Source organism: Schistocerca nitens, chromosome 2, assembly GCF_023898315.1.
Source record: "Schistocerca nitens isolate TAMUIC-IGC-003100 chromosome 2, iqSchNite1.1, whole genome shotgun sequence".
Taxonomy (NCBI): Eukaryota; Metazoa; Arthropoda; class Insecta; order Orthoptera; family Acrididae; genus Schistocerca; species Schistocerca nitens.
The window spans coordinates 202,491,735-202,515,841 of NC_064615.1; the positions used below are offsets into that span (position 1 = coordinate 202,491,735).

The 24,107-nt window shown below is 40.1% G+C and overlaps 1 protein-coding gene across 2 annotated transcripts in view; it reads left to right on the forward strand.

The window, feature by feature from the left end:
• Positions 1 to 23,730, forward strand: part of LOC126235903 (glyoxylate reductase/hydroxypyruvate reductase) — a 100,070-nt gene extending 76,340 nt beyond the window's left edge. Inside the window, exons 7-9 of one of the 2 annotated variants that reach the window (XR_007544837.1) lie at positions 4,902 to 5,014; positions 5,472 to 5,512; positions 23,308 to 23,730. The gene's annotated coding sequence lies outside the window, so the exon portion shown is untranslated. The remainder of the gene's footprint in view (positions 1 to 4,901; positions 5,015 to 5,471; positions 5,513 to 23,307) is intronic. The other variant, XR_007544836.1, reaches the window with a different exon arrangement.
• Positions 23,731 to 24,107: the final 377 nt, after the last annotated feature.

Consider the following 24,107-nt stretch of genomic DNA (forward strand, 5'->3'; position numbering starts at 1 on the left):
ACACACACACACACACACACACACACACACACACACGCGCGCGCGCACACAGTGCTCATCGTTCAGCTCCAGCCAAGAGGTGTCACGATTATGCAGGCAGTGAAATATTAAGCAGTCAAAACAATTTTTTTTAATAAATTTTATCTGATGATGGGTTTGTTTTCTGTTAATTATTGCTTATTTCATGTGTTTGATTATTATATTGAACGAAGAGATGAATGTGGTATGTGAATATTTACATTTCTGTTAACTAAATGTATGATATTGTGGGAATTTGTATCGAACGTGAGTGAGCCATATAGATCAGTGGAAATGTGTAATGTATAATTCACCAGTTTATGATATTGGGAAAACGAGAAATGTGCTTCAGTAATTATTATGTAAAGTGGGGATTTTTTTTTTTTTTTAATGAATTACTTTTAAAGATATTAATGTTGTTTGGGATAGCAAGGAATAGAACTGATAGCTGGTTGGCTATGATGAATCTTAGCCATACAGAAGTGAGGGCATTTGCACACATTTTATGGAATAGGGGATTGCTTTGTGGAGTCTAGAAGCCATTTGGGGCTTAGACATCATGATGATCGAACACATTTACATGTAACTTTGAAAATACGTTTTAATTTTGTAGAATTATGACTATAAAATGATCGTTGAGTGGCATAAAGTACCAGAGAGAAGAGACCAAGAACTGATTCTTCAAAGTGACTAATTTGTGGGACATTGAATGAATATTCTATTTCATACATAATCTATTTGTAATTCTTCAGGTAACAGGATAGGTGAATACCATAAACTGGCTATTGAGCTTGACTGTGATTAGTATGAATGTCGAAATTGCTATTTCAGATCAGACTGGATTTGGCAGTTAGTTAATTACATGTTGCACAGATCTGTGCATTTATCAAAATGATGTGGAATGAGTCAGTTTAGACGACATGTATTATGGTGCTAAATGAGAATAATATATCCACCTTTACCCTCTTAGGCCAATGAAAAAGTTTGTGATAACTGAAAATGTAGTTAGCTAGTTTTAAGTGTGAAACATGCCACTGTGCACACTTTGGTTTATATATACTGATGGGATGTGAAAGCTACCAGTTCCGGACATTGGCAAGGCGTGACGGTGACTGAGCATATCCACTTGCTCTGGAGGCACGCTTATACTTCAGCGTCATGGCTTGGCAGTGCCGTGGAAGTCTCTCACTGGAGGAGGCTGGCAGGAATGCTAATGACAGAACAGTTGAAGATCCGATTTAAGAACTGTCACCTCTGATTAGGGAAACATTCCACGTGGGAAAATTATATCTAAAAACAAAGATGATGTAACTTACCAAACGAAAGCATTGGTATGTTGATTGACACACAAACAAACACACACACAAAATTCAAGCTTTCGCAACCCACGGTTGCTTCATCAGGAAAGAGGGAAGGAGAGGGAAAGACGAAAGGATGTGAGTTTTAAGGGAGAAGGTAAGGAGTCATTCCAATCCCAGACTTACCTAAGGGGGGAAAAAAAGGACGGGTATGCGCGCGCGCCCACACACACACACACACACACACACACACACACACACACACACACACACATATCTGGACATATACAGACACAAGCAGACGTATGTAAAGGCAAAGAGTTTGGGCAGAGATGTCAGTTGAGGCGGAAGTACAGAGGCAAAGATGTTGTTGAATGACTGGTGAGGTATGAGCGGCGGCAACTTGAAATTAGTGGAGGTTGAGGCCTGGTGGGTATCAGGAAGAGAGGATATATTGAAGGGCAAGTTCCCATCTCCGGAGTTCTGATAGGTTGTTGTTAGTGGGAAGTATCCAGATAACCCGGACGGTGTAACACTGTGCCAAGATGAGCTGGCCGGGCACCAAGGCATGTTTAGCCGCAGGGTGTTCCTCATTACCAACAAACACTGTCTGCCTGTGTCCATTCATGCGAATGGACAGTTTGTTGCTGGTCGTTCCCACATAGAAAGCTTCACAGTGTAGGCAGGTCAGCTGGTAAATCAAGTGGGTGCTTTCACATGTGGCTCTGCCTTTGATCATGTACACCTTCCGGGTTATAGGACTGGAGTAGGTAGTGGTGGGACACAGGCAGGCAGTGTTTGTTGGCAATGAGGATCACCCTGTGGCTAAACATGCCTTGGTGCACGGCCAGCACATTTTGGCACAGTGTTACACCATCCGGGTTATCTGGATACTTCCCACTAACACCAACCTGTCAGATCTCCGGAGATGGGAACTTGCCCTTCAATATATCCCCTCTCCCCGTTACCTACCAGGCTTCAGCCTCCGCTAATTTCAAGTTGCCGCTGCTCATACCTCATGTGTCATTCAACAACATCTTTGCCTCTGTACTTCCGCCTCGACTGACATCACTGCCCAAACTCTTTGCCTTTACATATGTCTGCTTGTGTCAGTATATGTGCGGATAGATATGTGTGTGTGCGAGTGTATACCTGTCCCTTTTTCCCCCTAAGGTAAGTCTTTCTGCTCCCAGGATTGGAATGACTCCTTACCCTCTCCCTTAAAACCCACATCCTTTCGGCTTTCCCTCTCCTTCCCTCTTTCCTGATGAAGCAACCGTTGGTTGTGAAAGCTTGAATTTTGTGTGTGTGTGTGTGTGTGTGTGTGTGTGTGTGTCTGTCTATCAACATACCAACTCTTTCGTGTGGTACGTTACATCATCTTTGTTTTTATATATACTTAGAATTATCCATTAGGAAAGATCTGTTTACCACAAATTTCAATCAAGGTTAAGAGTTTTTTTTGTCAGTACAGAGCAGTTATCGCAGAAGTACATTTATCATTTAGTAACTGGCATAGATCGAAGCTCTCGTTTTGGCACCCACATATCACAACAGAGTGAAGAAGTCAGGCTGCATGGCTTCAGGACACTATACAGTAGGACCAAGAGAGCAATCAACTTCAACAGCAGCGACCCGAAATTACTTTGAAGTAAAGCACGCACGCACGCACACACACATACATGCATCAGGATGACGGGCTGTGCATGGCATGTAACAACACAGTCAACCATAACATTACCCCCCTTTTTGGCAACCGTACCGCATTTACTCAAGGATCATGGGTATGATCTAAGAAACCATAACTGGCTTAGTGAGCTATTTGTGGTTTCACCTTAATGTGGCTTGTATTGAGACATGCATGACGTAAGTAGATGTGTCTTATATTACAATTATGGAGACAAGTAAGTAGTATTTAAGAGCCAATTTAGAATTGCTTCCAACAGAACTTGAGGAGAGGCTTTTAATATAGAGTGCAAAAATTTGTATAAAGAAGCGTAGATTAGAGTACGTTCTCCTGAAACTGCTCTTGTGCAGGATTTTTAGTGTGGGCAGACTGCGACTGCTGTGATAATGAAGGAAAATAAATCATATAATCAAGTAGTAATGAATAAATCTTGGAGGAAAAGCAATTAATGGATGGTTTTTTGTTGGAAGGTAGTGTATAACATTCCAAGAAGTATAGGTAGAAATTATAAAAGGAGTTAGGAAACATAGGTTCGAGAAATTGGGTAGAGTTGGTAGATTATGGGGAAACTATCTTTTGCAGGTGTAAAGATAAGGGTTAAAGGCTGTGCCATGCTGTTAAAGGTTTAAGGTGGGGTGTAGCTAGGTGTTGGAGAGTAAAGGGCAGGTGGACCCATGGAAGAGATGGTGTATGCGTGCATCAGGTGAATCCATAGAAGGAATGACCTGAACCATTTCTGTATATAAAGGAGTGAGTAGAGGGACACTAGCATCAAAGAGATGAAAATGTATTTACACAGTAACTGCCCATAGAATAAGGTGTTAGCTCAGCTGTTACAGAGATAGGAAGCTGTACAGTGATGGTTAGTTACACTGTTGAAGTGTTTTCCAAAATAGATACTAATAGACTTACATGGACACACAGACACACATTTTTGATTTACTACAAAAACAGATTTGAAGGTGTAGAGAGTGTTGTAAATTAAAATTTTGGCATTTTTCTGTCTCAATCAATTTGGAAAAACTTTTGAGTTCAAAGTAAATTGTTTACATTGGAGTAGACATAATATAGTCCCAATTAAACAGTTTACCTATTGCTCATTTTCTTCTCAATAGAAAAGAATGATCAGTTGGATCTTCACAAATAATGGAATGAAGTATGCTCAATGTTTTCTCTATACTTTGCCTTACCAAACTGAAATACATGATGGAGATTCACTTTCAAAGATAAGATTGGATTCTGTCTTAAGTGAATCTAAACACTGGAAATAATGGAAATGGATATAAACAGAAACATATTATTATTTAAAGAATAATTTGGCCATGCAAAGTTATAAGTGATTAAAAAATTGGGTTAGACTATATCTTGTGCCTCAGTGGAGGGATCTGTGATGTAACATGGGAATCTTCGGAATAACATATTCCACCTTTACACTCGTAGGCTGATGAAATATGTTCACAGTAACAGAAAGCATAATTTACGTAATTTTAAATGTGAAACAGTCCACTTTTTGTGCTTTGGTGTAACATACACACGTACAGATGGGGTGCAAAAGCTGCAAGTTCTGGACATCAGCAAGGTGCAATGGTAATTGCATGTCTTCACCTGCTCTCGTGCTGCAGCTTGGCAGTGCCTTGGAAATCTCGGAGAAAAGAAGACTGTCAAAAATGAAAATGACAGAACAGTTGAATATTAGGTTTGAGAACTGTCACTTCTGATTCAGCGATCTATCTACGAGCATTTCACACACTTGTTATGACTCACTGAGAACCATTTATTACAAAGTATCTGTTCACCAAAAATAGTAATCAAGGTTAAGATTTTGTTGTAAACACAGAGAAGTTGATGAAGTGCATTCATCCTTTAGTAGCTTACATTGATCGAAGATCTCTTTTTAGCGCCCGCACATCACAACAAGGTGAAGGAGTCAACAGCATAGCTTCATGGCACTGCATAGCAGGACCACAGAAACAATCAACTTTAAAAACAGCGACTGGAAATTATTTAAGAGGTAAAGCAAACACAAATGTATTAGAGTGACAGATCGTGCATGGAGTATAACCACACAACCAACTGCAACATTACACTCCAGTATAAATAGTGTCAACATCAATGAACACATTATTTTTTTGGTCCTACTCATGCAACTAAAAGAGTGTGTGTGTGTGTGTGTGTGTGTGTGTGTGTGTGTGTGTGTGTGTGTGTGTGTAAATTTTTGTTGCTGCATATTGAACTCCTGTCTGGACCACTGACAGCTTTAATAATGGATAATCAGGGTCATTTTTCCTCTAGTTAATTTGTATCCATGAAGTAATAACATATCAAAATTTTTGTACTGTGACTTCTCTCATTTAACAGCTAGTGAAACTAGAAACTGGAAAACATTTGATGCATCTTGTAGATGTGTTTATAGCAGATAGTTTCTCTACAGCTTCTCTAACTGAGGAACATTTTTCGTTTTCTAACAGGACAGACATAGGCTGCAGAAGAAGAAGGAGGTCACCGAAAGGTGAGTGCAACATTTTCCTGTAGTTGAAACTAATACCACTGCACTGTCACAAATTGTTTGCAGAACTCTGAACTTACTAATTTCTGACAGTGTACTAAGATTACTTGTGATGTTTTTACATTTAGATTAAGCCCCAGGTTTTTCACCCATGTTACCACTCTTTGTGATTGCAGCATTTATATCTTCAAGTCTGGCACACAGTCTTTTGATGCTAATCATCATGATGTTTCGTGTTTTTTTAATGTTTTACATTACCTTTTAACTGCTTGATAGCACTAAATAAAAATTTTAATGAAGGACTCTATTGTCCAGAGTTTGCTTGGTGATAGCTTTCTGACGTAAGCTTAATTATATGGTCTTCTGAGGATGGCAAATTAGCTTGCCGAAACTAGTCAAGAAGTTAATTTAATAAAAATTTGTGTAGCTATCGACTAGTTATCTCTATAAAACCTGTTGATTGACAGCCATGACTAAAGTATGTGTCGTATATATTTAAAATGTATAAACCTTATAATACAGATAATTTGACTAGTAGTGGTCAAGTTGTAAGATGCTGAATTCAGTAAGACAGCGGGTTGCATGACCAAGTTTTAAACATGCATGCAGAGCAGGTTTCAGAGTCTTTTGATCCTCATCTCTTAGTCAGTCTTGGTAAGGTTAGTGCAGCCAGAGAGCTGTTTGGGCTTTAATGTTGTTCAAGACTTTTTGGAATTGTCATTCAAGACTTATAAATCATGCAATGTGCACCAGTTTGGGACATGGAAATATTTTGGAACTCTTGAGTGCTAGTGGGCATACTCATAGTTGGGCTAACAGTGATTGTATATTTTAACTGCAGTCAATTTATTACTTTATAGAGACTTGTATACATGAGCTGATCTTTGATAATTTCTTGCAGTTTTAGTGATTTGATGCCCAATTTCATGCCTTTAGTTCACTTTGGGTACTGCCTATGAATGCTCTGCTTGCACTGCAAAATTAATCATTGTGGTTTCTTATATCTATATTGTGTTCAGTGACAACCCAATGGAGACCACCTTTATAATAAACGTGGGTGTGATTTGAATAATCAAAGTGTAATCCTTTGTTTTTACCCCATGTTATTATCCTACAGAATTGTATTCTATGTTTTTTTTTTTTTTTACCAACAATCCAGTTATTGATTTGTTTAACTATTCCACTATTTTATCACCACTAAATTAAGTGATCTATACTTCTATCAGGGCTTAAAGCTGCAATGCATGACAGAACCCCTTTTGATCAGATGTGCCATATTCCCATCTAAGATTGTGTGCTTGCCAACTGGTGAATTGATGCTTGTGTCCTCGGAGTCTTTTGCTGCGGCTTAACTGGATAAAATCATCTTGGTTTTCAAGCCGCACCCATTCCAATAAAATTGTCAAGCTTTTGATGGCTAGCTCCACCATTGTCGTCAGGAGTAAAACTGGCACTATTTCCATTTACATACCTACGATTATGGCCAATGGTATCAATCAGCGAGGGCCGAAACGACTTGTACATGGAAGGCGAGTTGGCCAGCTCACCAGCTCATAAAGCTCCAGTCCATCACAGGACAGATGACGTCAAGTGATGCGAGGGGCCGGCACCACATTTGAAACTGCCGCTTCTGCCTCTCTACAAGTGCTAAGCATCCGCTGTTGCTTCCTTTCAACATCCAGAGCCCGCCCCCACGCACTACTTCGTGTATAGCCCTGGTCTCTGTTGAAATTGTTGCAGTTCATTCTGATCTCAGCCACCTCTTTTATAACTGAGTCTCAGTATGTTGACACATGAACCAAGACTCTTGTGTTCTCAAACTGTATTTTGTGTCTGTTTTCGAGGCAATGCTCAGCTATGGCTGACTTTGCTTAATAAGTCTCTTGTGCTCAGTACAACGCTCCGCAACTGTGCGGATTGTCTGGCCTATGTAGATGCTGCTGCTCTCGCAAGGGACACCATACACATAGGGTATGCGTCGTTTTGGCCCTCTCTGATCGGTGCCAGTGGCCGTGATCGTAGGTATATAAGTGAGAAATAGTAGCAGTTTCAGCAGTCAGTAGTTTTAATCCTGACGATGAAGTTGGAGCTAGCCATCGAAAGCTCAAGAATTTCATTGGAATTGATGCAGCTTGAAAATTGAGAAGATTTTATTCATGAATTTATGGTGACTGGTGATTTAGTTCTTGTTATTGTTACCAAGCCTCACTCAGGTTGCAATTGTTTGGTCTCATCCAGGATAAAAAATGCTATCAGTGAAGCAGCTTTTGGGTTGCCTCATCCAAAGGATAGGATTGTATTTAAAATTTATTCTAAGATTTACTTTGGGATTGGGCATCCCTATAAATGTTACCAGGCCTTAGCAACACAATTTGTGTGTGTGCTCTGAGGTTTACATACTGCAGTAGCAGCAGCAGTGCAATTGTCATATGTAGGAGCAAATTTTGGTGTGACAGCAGGCACCAGTCTATGCGATGCTACTGCATCTCCATGCCGCAGTGTCTCCATGCTGCAGTGTATCCATGCCACTGTGTGCACACACCATGTGTGTCAGCCCTGTGGCAACTCAGCGCCACCGTATCTCAGTGCCACAGTATTTCAGTGCCATAGCATCTCTCTGCCATAGTCATCCCAACCCAGTGCATCTGTGCTGCTATCTCCACAGCATATTCATGCAGAAGTCTGAGGACTATGGCATTTCCACACCTCAGCTTCTCTGTGCCACAATCTTAGTGCCATAGCACTTCTGTGCCGCAGTCTCCACGGTGCTTCTGTGTAGCAGTCTCATACTGCAGTACCTGAGTACCAACCAATTCCTCCGCCACAGTGTCCCTACACCATACCACACTTGCATTTGCTTTGCAGACTCTGAACCACAGTGTCTCAATGTTGCTGCTTCTCCATGCCACATGGCATCAATGCTGCAGTATCCTGTCACCATTGTCTCCGCCAGGCTGCTGTGGTCGAGGGCACTGTGCCTAAATGCCACCACTAATTCCACAATGCAGCACCACCGCACTGCTGCAAGCCCTACTTCGCACTGTGTCAACATCTTCTCTTGGTCAGTGAGGTTGGTTTTGGTTAGGTTTGTGTGACCAGAGACCACTTGGACTTGTGTTATTCGGGACTTAGAAGTATTTCAATGTGCTGTGCAGGTACAGTTGATTTAGTACGGAGACAGGATGTGAGCATCCAGGTTTGTCAGGAGGTTTCTTAAAATGAAGACGGTGACCAAATTGGACAGTGACAATTGGGATTTATTGTCTCCAGACCTTATCGTTAAGGGATACAAGTGATGTATTCTGTGATGTCAGGAGGCTGCCACAACCAGACTGAGGGCACGGTGTGCTAAGAGAAGAGCTAGAGAATGCATCTGGTTGGGAGGAGAGCTGGTAGGCAAGAGAGGGATCCTGTGGCACAGGTTCTCTCTCACCCACTTGCTTTGTCTCTCTCTTGTGACCGTTCCTGGCCCTCCGATTGGCTGGCAGAAGGGCACCAGAGCTCCACATGACATACACTCACTGTTCTGCTTTTCCTTTGCTCCGTAGGTCATGTGTTACCTATTACTTACTGTTTACACACGTTCTCTGGGATGATAGCACATAGCACAAACTGCATTGGAGTTTCTGTTATACTCTGTCGATAAACATTTGGTACCAATCTGACTGTCTGACATCTAGAGGTTTGAGTGTAAGCAAAGAAAGGATGTGTTCCATGTAGTGGGGTATTGTTGCACCATAGGTTTGGCTGCTAGCACGTAGTTGTTGGTTGCAAAGTGTTCCCTACCGTTGCATAATTTGTCCAGCAGTAATATGGGATACAGTGTGTTCTTTCACTACTCTTGCATATACTAAAATTTCTCATAGTTGCTTCACGGTCATTTAGTTTTCAGGCTCTGCTAACATTCAGTAGTTTAATGTGGGGCTTATACAGCATGGTGTACCAGGTCCTAGGGCAGGCTTGCTTTGATCAAAGGATACAACAGCAGAGGCATATGGCAAGTTTCATCCCTGCAACTACATGGTCCCTAGCTGCGTGTGGATAAAAATAAATGCTTTCTACAGGGAGGTCAACCAAGGATGACTGAAGCATCAAAGCATGGTCTGAACTATCTGGTGTGTGGATTTCATGCAACTGCTATAAAGTTGCAGAACTTTTCCAGTAATCTAGGAGAGGAATGGTCGATGCTGCTTGAGGGTAGGCTTGTCAGTAAGGAGTTCTGCAATGATCATTCAATATGTTGCACACACAGTTTCGAGTAGCATGAATTTCTGAATGAAGGGTGTGACGACACAGCAATAAGCAGTGTGCAGCTGTGGCATACTGCATGTCCAATCGATGCTCTGGCAAGTGCGACGCTAGGTGTTGCGCCTTGCTAACCGGTGAGGCTGTGCTGCTCTACTATGAGAAAAATATATATTAATGCATAAATGTCAGAAAATGCTACACTGTCTTGGGATATCAGAAATTATACTGGCTGATGGTAATACTTGAAAGTTGATTATCGAATTCACAGTCACGATTGTGCATATAAGAGCCCAATCAAGCTTCCATAAAACTCCAGAAAGCAGTGATTAACGACATGTGTGATATCAGTAAAGTGTACAGGGATCATTCCGGATATTCAGTGTTTACAAAGCTGCTATCTGGATTCATTTTTATGTCTTCCTATCAGAAGTGTGTCAACCACAGTCTTGGGTGTTTAACAGGAGAACGGTGGGTAAACAACATACCTGTCTGTGGTGTGGCATATTCTTCTCTTAAACAACAAATCAGATGAGAATTACAGGGTGATATTCAATTGTAAGTTTGATTTCGGAGTTAGTACAAAGTGCAAATACTGACAGATTTTAGATACAGTCACAAATTTTATCTATGAAATTCGTATAGTGTCAGCATCTCAATGCAAGGTCAAAGAGTTCACTCTTCTTCCTGCGTAACAGGCTGTACACAGAAATGCATATCCTAGCATAATCTTGTAAACATACAAGCCTCCACTAATTAGTCCTGCTATGGATGATAGGCAAAGTATTCCAAGCTTGCAGCGTTGCTGACTGCTTATGGTCAAAAAAGTGTTGACAAAGTTGTCAAGGTTGCTATGTAGCCAGAAGTTTGGCTGAAATCAATTTGTATTCCATGAACAAACCAAGGGGATAATCCACATTTTGAAAAGATGTTCATTACTCGGGATGTTTGTGTTTTTATTAGAGTTCCTCATAGTGGTTCATTACCAGGTTGAAATAAAATCTGGAGTCAAGAGAATGAATGAAACTCAGTTGTACCATTATGCCATTGTGCACCCAAGTAAGCAATGCCTATTACCATCAAGTAAATTTCTAGGAACAGTACAACACTATAGCCACAGTCAGCACTGAATAATCTAGAAACAGAAGGTAGAGAGATTTATTTAGTGGGCAGGTAGTAGCACTGAACATTATGTTAACATAGGCAAATATCTAGGAAGACACCAATGCTATTTTTGAAAGTTCTTATAACCTCCAGAATGAGATTTTCACTCTGCAGCGGAGAGTGGAAGGTAGGAGACGAGGTACTGGCAGAAGTAAAGCTGTGAGTGCCGGGCGTGAGTCGTGCTTCGGTAGCTCAGTTGGTAGAGCACTTGCCCGCGAAAGGCAAAGGTCCCGAGTTCGAGTCTCGGTCGGGCACACAGTTTTAATTCTTATAACCTGTTATACACTCATTGATCTTCATTGTAGAATCTAGAACAGCCTTCCCCAATTGGGTCAATACCAAAAAAATCAATCAGTTGAACTGATAGTATTATGCAAAGATTTCTTCACTGAGTACACGTGTGATTTGGGAAGGTGATGGACCAGACAATGGTGTGCACTATCTGGCATACTCTGGTTGGGATTCCCAAATGGCGGGCATACGTTCGAGTAATGGTGGCGGTCAGCTGAGCCAGACCAACATGTTACAAGTTGTCATTCAGTACAACATAACAGCACAATGTCACTTTACTAACATGGTAGAATTTTCATTTTGTAGCTCTGCTCTTGGTTCATTTTGGGTGACATCAAAAGGTTTTACAGGGTATATCACTGTGCAAGGCATTGCACCAATCATATTTCCACTAAATGCTGTACTCCTCAGCACCATTGAAGACAGAACTTACCTTGATGAAGAGCACTTGCCATGAAAGGCAAAGGTCCCAATGTGAGCCTTGGTCAGGCACACAGTTTCAATCTGTCAGGAAGTTTCAGAACTTACCTTAGTCGATTTCTTTAATTCACAAAAGCAGGTAGCTAGTATGTCAAAAAGTGCCACTTACTGGCTGTGTAAAGAGCTGGCCAATACTAAATTGTTCATTATGCACTGTTCATTACTTATAAACAGGTCATAAGTTGCTTGTTTCTTTTCAATTGGTGTTTCATAATCTGTTTCCTAACTGGCTCATATGAGTGCAGTTGTTTTATTTGATTTAGTCTCAATGGTCATTTTTTGGATAGCTGTTCTGTCCCTTTCTAATTGTTACAAACATGAGTGCCTGTTCATTTGTGTTGGGCGAAAATGAAATGGGCAGTCCTAATAGTGCAATTCCACCTCCCCAGCAATCTGGTATTGCTCAGTAGAGTTTTCCCTTAACTTTATAATGCACTTTCTGAAAGCAAGTTATCAACTCTGTTGTAAGATGGCTATATGTACATCAGTTTATGGATGAAAGACATGAAGATTTCTGTCTTGCTACAATAATTTTGTGAACAATGAACACTTCAATAGCTTACCACACAATTAAAATCAGTCTCTTGCATGTTTCTAACCACTGCAAGAGAGGAACAAACTCCAGTAAAGCCTTTGGTAGTGGTCAACACACAGTTTTCATGTATAGGTGAGTACTTAAGTGAAACTTTAACAGACTATGCATGTCCTTATGTAGAGTTCATCTTCAGTAAGCTCTTGAGAGGCACTTTATTACAGGTTCAAACAGTGACCTTTTCTTAAGGTTGTACAATAATCAGTACTGCAGAGTTTCAGAGTTATTCTTTGTGTCACGCTATAATCAGTCAACAGATAAACTTGATCTGTAGTAGTGCAAGTAGGTCTTTGAAAACCTGTCTTTCCCTAAGCACAAAATTTTACTGAGTGCAACATAAATTGCTCAGTACTCAGCACAGTGCATTAGTGTGCTCCTTATTCCAATCCAGTGTATTTTTACTGGTTTCCTTCAAGTCCTGTTAGTGTAATTCTGGTAAAACCTTCACATCTTTTCCTCGACTGAACTCTATCAGTATAATGAAACTCTGATAACCCTTGCTGTTTGACTGTCCATTGCTTAAACAGTTATCTCTATTCCCCATTTACATTACTCATTACCACTGCTTTGGTTACTAACACGTATCACTATCGTTTGTTTTATGGCACTGTGCACTTACTATAGGGCAGCTGCTTCCTACTGAGCACAATCACAGAATGAAGCAGCAGTTAACTTCAATTGAAAACAACTCTATCTTCCCAACACTCTCCTTCTGCATATACAAAATGCCACATTCAAAATGTTTAACTGAATCACAAAAACAAAGTAACAATCTCAGAACCCTTACTCTTCATGCTTAGAGATAAGTCGCTTTCAACACCACCACAAATCTGACAAGGTAAATATCTACTCTATACACCAAACAAAATGAGTCCCTTGATCTCAGGGCATAAGAATGCTTGTTTCTTAAAGTATACCTCTGGAATGCTAGCAAAAACTTCTCTTTTTTTCTCTCACATTCTTCAGTGTCCTCACTTTGCTGTGAACTACTTGCAGGACGACTTCACAGTGCCTTAGGGGGTGGCACAGCTGGAACATTGTACGGCTTTAACCAATCAAAAAAATTTACATCACAGTGCGCTCAGACAGTTGGATTGCTGCATTCGCAGAAGAAGTTACCCATATAATAGGACAGAGGCCCTAATACTGAAGTGTGAATTTCTTAGGTTTCCCTTTCTTAACCACAGAATTTTGGAGCAAAACAAGAACTCCGGATTTGTACTGGGGAGGCGTAGTTCCTTTTTTGCTGTGTTGCAACTGAGTATGTTTGGACTTGCTTGGTTTAACCTGTTTCCAGATGCCCTCAGCGGGACAGTTGTTTCACTTCAGCAACATCAATGCCATGTGGTAACTTGACGAGTTCAAACAGAGTTCATAGGTCTTCCATAAACTGCCTCATAGGGTGCATACCCAGTTGATTCATGTATACGACTACTGTATACTGAAGCTAAATACGCAAAATATCAGTCCGAATTGTAATGCGATGTATTTGCTTAACAGGAAAGCATTTGAACCATTGTCTTGTGGACATGTTTGAGACAACCTTTAGCTTTGGAATGAAAAGGTGTAGTGTGCCATTTTTTGATCTGTAGGAATTTGCATATTTGTATGAACAAGGCAGAAATAAAATCAGCTCCTTGATCAGTCAAAATAACATCCAGACTTCCATATGGGAGAACTAAATGACCAACAAAAGCACATGTGACAGTTTCTGCAGTCATGTCAGCAAGAGGTACCAGAATTAGATACCAGGAGAAGAGGAGGACGATGGACAGGATATATTTTTATCCTGTGTGTTTTGTGGAAACGGGCCACAATATCAAAGGCAACATTTTGGAATGGTCTAGTGACTTCTGGGAGGGTATGTAAAGGGATTTTGGTCCTTGGTGGTGGTGCCCTCTGAGCACAAGGCAGACCATTCTGTATATATTTCCGAATGTTGGTCTGTTTACCTTTCCACCTGAAATGAGAAGCTACCTTACTATTTGCGCCATGTTGCCCATTATGGTACACCTGAAAACTGTCATTAGATTGCACCGTGATAAGCTCTTGGGGCTCTTTAAGTATTATTACTCTGTTACCCAGTGGGGTCTTGCAGTATAAGATACCGTCCTCTGTGACAAAGAATGGAAAGCATACCAGTGACATTCTACATCTCTTTTCAGTGCTTCTTTAAGTTTTTCTATCAAAACATCATCTGTGGAATAAACTTGACTTTCTGGCTTAGTGCATCAACATTCTGATTTAAACGACCTGGCTTTTGGCTTACATCATAGTCATATTCTGAAAGTTTCAATGCCAAGCGAGTTAAGCAACTGCTGGGACCTTTATGTCCAATGTCCACACAAGGGCAGTGTGATCAGTGACCTTAGTAAATTTTCATCTGTACAAGTAGCATTTGAAATAGTTTATTCAGAAACAAGGGCTAACAACTCCTGTTCAGTTCATTTGCACAGAAGCATAATCTTTGGTTGTTTCCTTACCATTATACTTATGACTAAGGACAGCTCCAGTAGCACAATCCAAAATTATCGTTGAAAGAATAGAGGGCTTCTCAAAATCTGGATAAATCAGCAAAGGCAGACTTGTCAAAACATCCTTAATTTGTCTTGTAGCTACCTCACACTCTTCTGTCCACATGAAGACAGAACCTTACTTCAATAAATTTGTCTGTGCTTTAGTGACCATGGCATAATTCTTCATGAAATTATGGTAATAGTTAGCAAGACCAAGAAAAGATTGCAACTTTTTAACATTAATAGGAACTGCAAAATTCTCAATTGCTTGTATTAGTCTTGGGTCTTGCTTAACCCCTTCTGCATGAATGACATGTTCGAGGTACTGAAGCTGTGAATTTAACTTCATAAATAAGTAAACCAGAGAAATATGCATCTGTGCACAAGTAGTCCTTGCACAAGGACAGCATCAACAATATCTTAGCTAATATCTTAAAGCTAGCAGAACGACATTATAAATATGTCTATGTCACATTAAAGTTATAGAATGCTAAGCTGAAAACTGAATATAGGCATATTTATGTCATGTGTATGAAATGAATGTCCAAGAACATGTCAAGAGACCAAATGTAGAAAACCACCTATGTCATATGATACACAGAATATACAGAACCCAAGGTAATGTTCAGGATGAACAACATCTATGCATCTGTGAGAAAGTAGCCCTTGCAGGACGGCCTCAACAAAATTTAAGTTTTTGTGTAAGTACACTGTCAAAATGACAATATAAATACACATATACAGGGTGTTACAAAAAGGTACAGCCAAACTTTCAGGAAACATTCCTCACACACAAATACAGAAAAGATGTTATGTGGACTTGTGTCCGGAAACGCTTAATTCCCATGTTAGAGCTCATTTTAGTTTCATCTGTATGTACTGTACTTCCTCGATTCACCGCCAGTTGGCCCAATTGAAGGAAGGTAATGTTGACTTCGGTGGTTGTGTTGACATGCGACTCAATGCTCTACAGTACTAGCATCAAGCACATCAGTACGTAGCATCAACAGGTTAGTGTTCATCACGAACGTGGTTTTGCAGTCAGTGCAATGTTTACAAATGCAGAGTTGGCAGATGCCCATTTGATGTATGGATTATCACGGGGCAATAGCCGTGGCACGGAAATTTTGTATCTAGACAGATTTCCAGAATGATGATGTCCCGACAGGAAGACGTTCGAAGCAATTGATCGGCGTCTTAGGGAGCACGGAACATTCCAGCCTATGACTCACGACTGGGGAAGACTTAGAACGACGAGGACACCTGCAATGCACGAGGCAATTCTTCGTGCAGTTGACGATAACCCTAATGTCAGCGTCAGAGAAGTTGCTGCTGTACATGGTAACGTTGACCGTCACTGTATGGAGAGTGCTACGGGAGAACCAGTTGTTTCCGTACCATGTACAGCGTGTGCAGGCACTATTAGAAGGTGATTGGCCTCCACGGGTACACTTCTGCGAATGGTTCATCCAGCAATGTGTCAATGTGCAAATGTTCTCTTTACGGATGAGGCTTCATTCCAACGTGATCAAATAGTAAATTTTCAGTCAACTTGTGTGGGCTGACGAGAATCCGCACGCAATTGTGCAATCACGTCAACACAGGTTTTCTGTGAACGTTTGGGCAGGCATTGTTGATGTCTTGATTGGGGCCCATGTTCTTCCACCTACGCTCAATGGAGCACGTTATCATGATTTCATACGGGATACTCTACCTGTGCTGCTAGAACATGTGCCTTTACAACTACGACACAACATGTGGTTCATGCATGATGGAGCTCCTGCACATTTCAGTCAGTGTTCGTATGCTTCTCAACAACAGATTCGGTGACCGATGGATTGGTAGAGGCGGACCAATTCCATGGCCTCCACGCTCTCCTGACGTCAACCCTCTTGACTTTCATTTATGGGGGAATTTGAAAGCTCTTGTCTACGCAATCCCGGTACCAAATGTAGAGACTCCTCGTGCTCGTATTGTGGACGGCTGTGATACAATACGCCATTCTCCAGGGCTGCATCAGCGCATCAGGGATTCCATGCGATGGAGGGTGGATGCATGTATCCTCGCTAACGGAGGACATTTTGAACATTTCCTGTAACAAAGTGTTTGAAGTAACGCTGGTACGTTCTGTTGCTGTGTGTTTCCTTTCCATGATTAATGTGATTTGAAGAGAAGTAATAAAATGAGCTCTAACATGGAAAGTAAGCGTTTCCGGACACATGTCCACATAACATATTTTCTTTCTTTGTGTGTGAGGAATGTTTCTTGAAAGTTTGGCTGTATCTTTTTCTAACACCCTGTGTATGTCATGTCAAAGTATAAAATGCTGAGGTGCAAACTGTAGATGGGCATACTTATGTTATACACCTAAAATGAATGTCCAAGACATGTCAAAAAACCGAATATAGGAAACTACCTGTATCATAACATGGGCAGAGTATGAAACCCTCCACAAGAAACTATTCAGGGTGAACAACATTCACTTGTAAATACATCCATATATTGTGTACTGCCATAAAACAAATATAAAATAAAGATAACTATCTAACTCGGGTAAATTTCAGGTACTATTAATATACATCCATGTAACATTCAATGATGAGACAAAACATAATGACCACCTGCTTAATAGCTTGTTTGTCCAGCTTTGGAACAGAATGCAGCGATTCTGCATATCAGGGATGATAGTTTGTTGGTAGGTTTGTGGCATTAGATGTCTATGCACAGGTCATTTAATTCATGTAAATAACAGGCCGCCGGCTCAGAGACATGAAAAGTTATACCGCTGAAAGATGGCATCACTGTCAGGGAAGACACAAAGCATGAAGGAATGCAGTTGGTTTGCAGCTTTGCAGCTGTCAGTGCATCTTCAATTACTACCACAGATCCCACACAAACCAAGTGAGGTGGCGCAGTGGTTAGCACACTGGACTCGCATTCGGGAGGACGACGGTTCAGTCCCGTCTCCGGCCATACTGATTTAGTTTTTCCGTGATTTCCCTAAATCGTTTCAGGCAAATGCCAGGATGGTTCCTTTGAAAGGGCGCGGCCGATTTCCTTCCCAATCCTTCCCTAACCCGAGCTTGCGCTCCGTCTCTAATGACCTCGTTGTCGACGGGACGTTAAACACTAACCACCACCACCCCAGATCCCACACAAGCACAGAATAATGTCTTCCACAGCATAATACTGCTCCCACCAGACTGCGTCCGTGGTGCGCTGCACGTTTCGAGCCATCATTCACCTTGATGATGGTATTTGTGGAGATGACAATCGACCTAGTGAACAAAACTGTGATTCATTTGAAGAGCTGACATGTTTCCATTGATCAGTGGTTGAATCCTGATGCTCCCATGCCCACTGCAATCTTAATTGACAATGTCATTGGGTTAACATGTGAACATGTTGGGGTGACCTGCAGTGGAGCTCCATGTTCAACAATGTACGATGAACTGTGTGCTCTGAAACACTTGTGCATGCACCAGCATTCTGCTGTTTTGGCAGAGATGCCACAGATCACCATCTATCCCACTTCACAGAGCAGACAAACCTCTGAACCCCACGTTCTGTGAAGAGTCTCGGACATCCAGCCATTTAGCACCTAATGGTAGTTTCTCTGTTCTTCTATCTCTTTCTCTATATGAGCACAACAGTAGAACATGAACATTCGACGAGCTTTGCTGTTTGTGTGTTACTCACTCACAGGCTCTAATAATCTGCCCTTTGTCAGAGTCACTTATCTCAATGGATTTCCCCATTTGCAGCCCATGTCTTCGTTAGGGTGATCCCCGGTCCATGTCTGCTCACTAATATAATTTTGTTACAGCATCAAGTGCCTGCAATGCCAACCAGTCATATACATAACAGAGGCACTTAGTTTTTACATGTTTATATTTCAAACAATACTGCTGGAGGAACATCTGCAACTGAGCATTATAGCAGAGATTGAAAATACTACTTCAGTTTAAGGTTCTTTTTATTTTTCAGTAATTAAAACATGACCGGTTTCAGCCTCTTAACATGTCTGTCATCAGGAGTTATACTGAAAATTTAAAACATACTCATTTAAACCCACATTTAACCCCCACAGCTAAGTTCATGGCAGAAATTAAGGTGGCTCTCAAAGAATAGATGCTTTATTTAAGCAGTTTCTTAAAAACACTTTGATTATTGATGAATCCGAGAACGCCCACTTTCAGGGGTGTGATGAAGCTCCATAAGTCACAGACTTCTTTAAGGCCAATTATCAATTCTACTAATGCCCTAGATTACTTATGGGCTAAGGAATTGTAAAGTTTCCCTAATAAGCATGCCATTAAGAATAGGGAGGAGTTAATTACATACCTCAAACATGTGACTGTAACCAGTGATACAAATCTAGCAAGTCTGGACTTCGTAGGCATGTATATGAATATCCCCATTAAAGAAATGATTCCTATTATTGAATCCAACATATAACTGTACTGAAACTTCCTGGCAGATTAAAACTGTGTGCCCGACCAAGACTCGAACTCGGGACCTTTGCCTGATATAACTGTACTCTTGTCTAGATTCACAAAATATTAATGAATTCCTTCGTTCACTCAGAATTGTTCTAGACCATAACTACTTTGCCTTCAGAGACACCTTATACGGACAAACTGATGGTTTAGACATTGGACCCCCATTGCCAGTGTAACAGCTAACATTAATCACATTGAACATCAGTTTTTTTCAACCCACCCACAATACCTTCAAAGAGTAGTATGTCACAAAAGATAATCGATGACACCATACTTTTGTGTAATGGGAGTGATGCCCAGATGCAACTTTTTCAACATGATTCAGTGTACAACGGAATACCACTCTGGCTTTACACTCCCATTTTTGGAATTGAAAATTACATTACATGACAGTAAAGCTCACTTTTTTCTTACAATTGGTACCAGACTATCCTAAAATCTACTAGTAATGATAACTCTAAAAAAAAAAATTTGCAGGATTACATACATAGGTGTTTTATCAATAGAACCAGCAAGTGGCTTAGAAAAGAGCAGATTATACCCACCTTTTATACCTCCCATAAGGTCAGACATCTATTGAAGCAGCATGAAACCAGAGAAGACAATCGCTACACACAGTCGGGCATCTATCACAACCAGTGTAGTGTGTGTCCTTCCATCTACATAGGCCAAACTGCCCGCTCCTTTAGCATATGGTTCAGAGAGTATCAGGACCTTAGCATTCTAAATTTGCCCTCACTAACCACCTGAAGGGTCGTAATCATTCCACTTCAGATATAAACATGAATCGCAACATTCTACATATTCAACGTAAGGGCCCTATTTTAAATATTTTAGAAGAAATAGAAATTATCCACAGCATTAACTATGATCTGCTGTGAATTTTGAATGAGCAAACTTTGCTTAAGCACGCATTCCTGCTAATAACTTTTCTGTTTTGAAGCAGCATCCAGCCTCCTTTCCTTCTCCTTCTGGTTTCTGATTATTGTATGTTACGCATGTATACTTTTTAACTGCACCAGTGTTTTCGCCATTGCTTTGGTGGCCCTTAATTAGGCTTAGCCACTATACAGCATATACCCATCTCCTATAGTGAGAACTGCATGGTCCACCCAGTTTATTTTACATAGCTGTAATATGTCCTCTTTTACTAGATGTTTGTATACTATCAATTTTTATCCTGTGACCACAGTGCATTATAGTGTCATTATTTGTGTACTCACTAAATTAAAATTTGCCTGTCTTTCATGATTACAAAATTGTCTGAGGTCTTCTCGTATAAGCCTCATTGAATAATCGGCTTTTAGTTAGCAGGTTTTGAATTGCCCCTACTTTTAATGTGTCCCTTTAGTGCTATTGCTGCTAGCTATTAATTGGCATAGTAGTTCTTGACAGTGTGGATTGTGAGGTTTTGCTACCTTCCATTTTGTTCAATAGTGAGCTGCTTTTTAATAGGAGTGGCACATGTGTACGTTCTTTTAACGCGTGACTTTGGCATGTTATTCCGCGTTGCCATATGTATCCCCCTAAATTAAATTAAAAACTTGCATGGCACTCATGGAAAGGGAAAAATTTTCATTCTGTTTTACGGTTTATACATAAATTTCATGTCACTGGCTTCCAGTTAGTTTTACTACAGTTCTGTACTGTCCCTGTTCAGTATGTTCCCTTTCCATTAATAATATACTTTTAATGCTTTTTGTGTAACTTTCTATGTAATGTATTAAAAACAGAGATTCCATGACTTACCAAACGGGAAAGTGCTGGTAGATAGGCACAATAAAAAACACACAAACACACACGCAAAATTTCGAGCTTTCGCAACCCCCGGTTGCTTCGTCAGGAAAGGGGGAAGGAGAGGGAAAGATGAAAGGATGTGGGTTTTAAGGGAGAGGGTAAGGAGTCATTCCAATCCCGGGAGCGGAAAGACTTACCTTAGGGGGAAAAAAGGACAGGTATACACTCGCACACACACCTATCCATCCACACATATACAGACACAAGCAGACATATCGTCTGCCCTCCCATTAATGCTTTAAGGATTTTATTTTTTGTGCTTAAGTGAATAATTGGTTTGCATTCTATTTTTTTTAATCCACTAGCGATAAATTTTGCAACAGTTTCTTCGGCAGCTATTTCAACTCTGGTATTCACTCCGCCCCCCCCCCCCCCTTGTGTTGAGTAGTGTGTTCAGAACTAGCATTTTGGCCAGCTCCACAAGGAAAATCAACCACAACAGGGCCGCCCTGCAAATAAAAGTATAGAAATTAAATTACTAACACATCATTTACTCTGTTGGGCAGTTTATGTACAAATGGTATTACTATTACTGTATTGGTGTAAGTGACTAAAATAAAAAAAAAGAAACTTTCACTGGAGCTTAGTTAGAAATAGTCATGCTTTTTCGTTTGTGTGTTTGTTTAGTCTGGTCATTGTAAAAATAGGCAAGCTATACTTGACATAAAATCGGTGAGGGCTGTCTTTCACTATGGTCACTTGTGTCTGAAGTGATAGGGATTCTTGAAAGTAAGACATCGCATTTAAATCTACTACATTTTAACACCAGGGCAGGAGCAGTATGAATGGGCAACAACTTATAGAGTAATTGTAGAGTGAATAATTTTCACAGTGTGTTGTAAAAAAAAAAAAAAAAAAATTCATATGAGATACATTCAAAAGGGATAATACAATTGAGTTATTAGAAATGTTCTGTACTTGTACGAATTTTTAGGCTATTGGACTTCTTCTCCTACATTTCAATTGTAGATATAGGCAGCGGACTCAAAGTACACCAGTGCACATCATAATTAAGAAAATCCTCCTTACTTGGTTTCTGTTTACTTCAATCAAAAATATTTAATATCGGTATCAAATTTTTTTCTTATTTCAAAACATGTATGATACAAAACATTCGTAGCCCATCATCCTCCGAACAGCACTTCTTAACAGAACTTTTACATGCAAGAGAGTGAGAAACAAAATAAAGTAGTGTAAAAAAAATGAATGATGTTTTTTTCATTTATCTGAGCCTTACTGCATATTCATAATTAACGTCTTTGCAGATGCTTATGGTTGATCGGTATTTCATTTTTTGTTTTTAATAAGTTTTAACTTTACGATATCCTGGGGGTCTTTCATCATGTACCCACACAACTGTCCCCACACTGTACATTGACATGGTATGGAGACATATAGTGTTTATTGCTTGTACATGTTTACATTTGCCGATAGGGGTCGATACCCTTTGTTGGTTGACTTCTCTTTTATTTAATTGAATGGATATGTCAGTTTATCCTATGTATGTTAGGGTTCTACAAGAAATTAAAAGATTGTATACATAACATGATAGTTCGGTATGTATTTGAATTTAGTGTGCTAACAGTAATGTTCAGAATGAGATTTTCACTCTGCAGCGGAGTGTGCACTGATATGAAACTTCCTGGCAGATTAAAACTGTGTGCCCGGCCGAGACTCGAACTCGGGACCTTCGCCTTTTGCGGGCAAGTGCTCTACCATCATACCTCGTCGATGAGGTATTTATCGGCTCGAACAAGTATAGTTCACTCGTTAATGTGTCAAGCGTTGTGAACCACGATACTCAAAAATTATTTCGTTGCACGCACATGTTCATGTCACACCACTTGACCATCCACTTGTTGAAAGACACATATAACCATCCAAAACGTAGTATAGATTGCTTGTCTTTAAAGTTAATTTCTTCATATGGAGTTTGGTTTCCAATTAAAATTCAAACAAGCATTGAGTTACAACAATATACATAACATGATAGTTTATACTTATGACTGACATTCCAGCCATCACTTATACTATGAACATAGCTTTCTTAAGTTTTAAAATGTCATAAAATTTTCATTAACCGGGTTCTGTTCCTGCAGTTTGTTTGTTAGCTTTAACTTATCTTCATTCTCATCGCATATAAAAATTAATTACATACATATTATCATGTTACAATACAAGCGTATGATACATTTATGTTTCCTTTTATAGATAGGCTTTTATCACTTGTGGGAGCTCATTTCTTCCATGGGTAGAGGAGGGAGAAAAACATCAGAAAGAGGACTAAAACATTAGGCATTGCTGGCCCAACTACGCTTGGCGCTGCCTCCTTTGGTTGGAATGGAAGAAAGAAAATACTCATCTACTGGTTCAAGGATTTTTGAAGAAATGTTACTCGTACAGTCATGAACTAGTTGCCAAGGAACTTGTTTCATGGAAATAATGTGTATTGACTAATCATTCACATATTATCATGTTGTTTCTTCATGTGCTAGTGCCATTTACTTCAATTCACGTGTAGCTTAGTGTGAAATAGGACGTTTTAACTATCATAGACTTATCTTTCTCAAAAACCTGGAAATGTCATTATTCAAGCTTTCATGTGACATGCTAAAAATTAATTGGCTTTTGTAATATCACAAGCTTAAATATTTGTGTACTCTGCAGCAAATAGGTACTGATAAATGTCATGGAGATATACTGTGAAGATGCCTATTTTATTTTTCATTGCCTTATGACCTCTGTATAAATATCTTTATAACTAAATTGTTTACTCGAGGTGCAGCCCATTTCTTCATTTGGTTCCTGCTACTCTTGACGTAATTCTCTTCTTCTGCGCCGTGATGATACACTGGTCGCTGAAACAAAAAAACTTAACACTAACTTAAAACTAATTGCATTACGTAGCTTGGTGGCCACTGATACATTTGGCCATTACATCAATCAGCAAATATTTCCATACTTTCTCTTAATTCAGAGACATTCGTTTATTCTGTTACCCATTATGATCA